Here is a 5,385-nt window from a genome sequence, read left to right on the forward strand (position 1 = left end):
ATAGAGAAGATAACCATCTTGTAAGGTAAATGGTTCCTCTTTCTTCCCTAATGCAAGGGTTGAAATCACATTTCTAAAATTGGGATCAATAGCATACTCATCTATCATAGAAGATAGATCATTGTCAGTTGCTATGGAAACCGCATTCACTCTTGACCATCTTGAGAGTGCATCAGCTACTTGATTATGCTTGCCAGCAATGTGAGCAATATGAAAATGAAATTGCAAAAGAAAATTTTCTCACCTCATTTGTTTGTCAGAGATCTTGATCTGCTTCATGAAGTACTTAAGGCTTTGGTGATCCGTTCGTAGAATGAAAGGATTACCCAATAAGTAGTGCTCCATGAGTCTAAGGCATGTAGAACTGCAAGGAGTTCCTTTTCATATATGCCTAGAGCATGCTCAACAGGGTCGAGCCTTTGACTTTCATAGCATATGGCGTGCCCTTCTTGGAGAAAAATAGCTCCAAGGCAATCACCACAAGCATCACATTGGACCTCAAATGGCTTTGAGAGATCCGATAGTGTAAGCACATGTTGAGAGATAAGCTTTTCAAAAGCATTGTTCTCCTTGGTAGACCATGTATACTAACGTTTTTCTTTGTTAGGTCATGTAATGGTCCTACGATTTGTGAGAATTTTCTATGAATCATCTATAGTATGCACACATACCTATAAAGCTTCTTAATTCATGATGATTCTTTGATTTATGCCATCCTTTTATTACCTCTAACTTTGCTAGATCCATTGGGATGCCATCTTGAGAGATAATGTGACCTAAATACTGAATCTCTTGCAAGAAAAAATTAATTTTCTTTCAATTAACATAAAGTTTATTCTCTCTTAGAACTTGAAATGTTACCTGAAGGTGTTGCTTGTGTTCGTATAATGAATTAGAGTAGATGATATCATCAAAGAACACTCCAGTAAAGGCTCATGAGGCTTGAAGAGATTCTCCATCAAGCGGTTGAATGTGGCTAGTGCATTAGTCAAGCAAAAGGAATGACAATATATTCATAAAGACCAAACGTAGTGCAAAATGCGGTCTTTACAATGTCTTGATCAACTACCTTATTTGATGATAGCCACTTTTTGGGTCAATCCTACTGAAGTAGGTGGACCCTTGTAGCTTATCAAATAGGTCTTCTACCTGTGGAACGGGAAACATATTCTTGATAGTGATCCTATTTAGTGCTCTATAGTCAACACACATACGATATGTGTCGTTTTTCTTTTGCACTAATAGCACAAGTGAGCAAAATGGAGATGAGCTAGGCCTAACCATACCCTTCTCAACTAACTCATGCACTTGCCGCATAATCTCCTCTTGTTGAGCTTGAGAAACTCTATAAGGAGGTTTATTAGGTGGTGAAATTCTTGGAAGAAGTTCAATTGCATGGTCTTTATTGCCTCGTTTAGGAGATAGCTCACAAGGAATGTCGTCAATAAAGACATTTTGAAACCCGTTGAGAAAATTGGATAACTCTAACTCCTTGTGATTGTTTATATTTTCTTTTGCTAAAGCTTTAGGTTCATTTTGAGAATCTTTTAAAAAAATAATGTACGTAGAAATAGAGCTCTTTATTGACTTATTGAAAGCTTGCGTATGTACAATGGGTATGGTGTTACCCATTTGCTTAGCCTCTATGTACATATCTTTTTCCCTGAACCTAAAGTAGATTTTCCTTTCAGGGAATTTAACATTGGCATCCATGTGATCAAACCATGGTTCCCCTAGGATTACATCCTCATGCTTGAGAGGAGAGATAAAGAAGTCCTCTTTGTCCACATAGCTTTGGACATGGATCCTTGTGAAGTGTGTAGGCATTGTGAATGTAGTCAAGGTGAAGGCATTCAACATGGAAGTGGAGGTAGACATTTTTTCATGCCACACAAAGGGGAGGGCTACCCTATCATTCTCGAAAGACAATGACTCATGGCTATGGAGGCTAAGCAAGATTGGAGTACCTGAATGATCCAGATGAAGGATACTAAAGAAAAGCCCAAATTCTATGAGATGAGGACTGGTAAAGAACACCACATGATCTTGGAGGCATTGGAAGATGAGTTCACCAGTGACACTTTGACCACCTTGAGAGAAGAGATGACAACAACTGAGGAGAGAAACAATAGCATTGAAGTGATGTAAGTCACTCTCAAAGATCCAAAGATATTGACACATTTTGAAGCACCCCCAGAGAACCAAGAGGGAACATCGGGTATGTAACCCTTGGTGGATACAATTACGCTACATATGATGCTCTCGACTGAGTTAGCTAGTGAAGAGAGAGAAGAATACATATTTATGCTAGGTAAATTCACCACAATTTTCATTGATGGATATGACAAGATCACAGGCATCACAGTGGTGCAGCACCGCATAAGACTTTCAAGGAAGGAAGTAAGCCTGTAGGGCAAACTCGGGGGATTCACTCTATATACAAAATGGATGCCACATGCAAGCAAACAACTTTGATAAAACCCCTTTATAAGACTCATACTTGGGAATATGACTTGCGTATCTACACTTATACAACAATCAATGAAGAACACTATCATACCCCTATCTTACATATAACATTTATGTCTCACATTATCTAACATACTAAAACTAGTTAAAGAGTGTGTAGAATAGTGATTGGAAACATACTAAGGAACCACTTCTATTGATGACTAGATGTACCCTCAATGTGTCTTAGTTTGACTTTCAATCTATGTGCCTTATCACCCTGAACTCTTGCTACTCATCCAATTATGACCCATCCAAAGCTGGTGTATATCAACCCTTGACCTACTCCAAATGAACCCTTATCTATGACTGGTTTGATACAAAATTTGATGTGTGACCTTAGAAAAAACTTCCCATGAATTCATTCGAGTTATAGGACACACTAGTGACCAATTTTATAAGTAATCAACCCGGGTCAGGTCCCCCCCACCACATATATGATAACCCCCTCCCTTATTTTTAAGCTTGGGAGATAAATTATTGGGGGCCTTCCCCTTACTTATAGGCTTATGTAACTTGGTAAAAAAAACCCCTCCCCTACACTTATGTGGTGCGGTAAGTTTTCCATGGTGAATCTCTTGGAGTGCAAAAGCTCGAAAGGCTTGGGGTAATTCAACAAAAGGCATTTCTCAAAGAGGTAAGGAATTTGCTACCAGTAGGTTTCATTTACCCCGTCAAAGACTCAGAGTGCATCTCTCTAGTGGTGGTCACACCCAAGAAGAACGGTATGTGGAGAGTTTGTGTAGACTACAAACCTCTCAATGCAACAACAAAGAGGCATCGTTTTCCCCACCCATTCCAAGACATGATTCTCAACAAGGTAGCAGGTCATGAGTGCTACATAGTATGTGATGGCTACTCGTGCTACTTGTAGATTAGCATTGCAAAAGAATACCATAAAAAGACAACCTTCATAACACTATGGGAATGTTTTGCTTACAGAGTGATGCCTTTTGGCCTCACGAATGCTTCGGCCACATTCCAAAATTATGTAACTATTGTCTGCCATCCATACTTTGATAGGTCGATACAAGTTTCCAGAGATGTTTTCTACAACTACAGCTCTCATTTCCTCCATTTGAGCAAGGTCTATGATGGCATGGCTAGGCTACAATCCTTGGGTGGCCAACTTAATGTAGATAAGTGTCACATTGGTGAAAGCAAGGTCAATCTTCTCGGCCATTTAATTTTACCCAAAGGAATTGAGGCTGACCCAAGCAAGGTTCAAGCTTTAGTATCTTTGTCATCACCCACAACAACTAAGGAATTGATCTCTTTCCTTCAGAAGGTGAGGTATTTGAGGAGGTTCATTCACTTGCTCTCGTAAGAGGTTCTCCCTTTGCAACAAGTCACCCATAGAGATGTCTTCCTATGGAGTGAATAAAATGAGCAATAGTTCAACGAAGCAAAACAAATCCTTGATTTACTTCCCACCATTGCACCCCCTAGATGGGAAGATCCATTTTATGTTAACCCTAGTGTAGGAAGTGATACACGTGGGGACTTACTAATGTAGAAGGACCCCCAAACCTCGTTCATGCGTCCTATATACTTCTCTAGTTGTGTCATGACCCCATCAGAAAAAGGATTCACCACGGTAGAGCACATGATGTTTTCCACTACAAGGCTCCGCTCTTATCGATTGCATAGACCCTTTGTAATTTTAACAATGGAAGAAGTATTTCCATATGGAATGCACATGTATGTCTCATCTAGAATCTCTTAGTGGCTTGTTAGATTACACTATGCAAGTAGAGAACTCCACCAAAGCTAGTCTAGCAGGTATTCCTACTCATTGTCACTATGAAAAGAAGCTAAAGGTCAACACAGAAGGCAAAGGAGTGACACCAACGGTGGGAGTTTGTATGCTAGAAGGATCTCACTACCTCTTATTTGATGGAGCTTACAAAAGGACAGTGGACTAAGGCTGCAGCTGGCATCGTCATTTTCAATGAGCAAAGGGAAAAGGCCTTCTCTATTAGGCAACTACAACATTCCCACTCCAACAATGGAACAAAGTATGCGGCCCTAATTCTTGGATTAAAACAATGTGTTTTGCAAGGGGTTCAATATCTAAATGTGTTTGGCGATGCCATGCTCATGATAAAGCAGATAAACGGCACTTGGGTTTGTAAAAATCGGGTTTTGCTTGGCAAATTATGCCAAGTGAAGGATCTTTTAGGAAAGTTTGAAGCAGTGCAGCTATTTCATGTCCCTGGGGTAAAAATCAAGAAGCAGATCTTCTAGCGAAGGAAAGAATACAAGCTATTCCCATACAAGCAATCAAAGTGAAGCTACAAAAGAATGTCATGAAGGGTATACCAAGGGCTAGAAACAATGGCTTGTCCAAAACTGGCAACAAGATACCACCTTATAAACAATATCTTGTACTGCAAGGGCAAAGACTAGATTCCTAGGCGAGAGTCAATCTCTAGTGAAATCACAAAGCTGATCTCAAGTTTCCATGATGGTGTTTGCGGTGGCCACTTTACTCTAGATATTGCTAGTAGGAAGATTCTACAAGCACAATTCTCTTGGCCTAGTCTGAATAGGGATGTGCATCATTGGTGTAAAACATCCAGAGCTTGTCAAGTATTCAGTAATCAAACAATAACCTATGAGCGACACACTCCTATCATCTCATATGGCCCATTTGAGAATTGGGGGATAGATGCAATTGGTCCTTTACCAAGGTCCCAATAGGGTAAACTGTACATTCTAGTTGGTGTAGACTACATGATCCGATGGGCGGAAGCAGCAGCCACCACATGTATTACATCCAAATAAGTGACAAAGTTCATATTTGAGCACATCTGTTGTCACTTTGGCACATCTCCAGAGATAATATGTGATATAGAGCCAAGTTTCAAAGACGAA

The sequence above is a fragment of the Adiantum capillus-veneris genome, chromosome 14, assembly GCF_014529385.1.
Source record: "Adiantum capillus-veneris isolate H3 chromosome 14, ASM1452938v2, whole genome shotgun sequence".
Classification (NCBI taxonomy): domain Eukaryota; kingdom Viridiplantae; phylum Streptophyta; class Polypodiopsida; order Polypodiales; family Pteridaceae; genus Adiantum; species Adiantum capillus-veneris.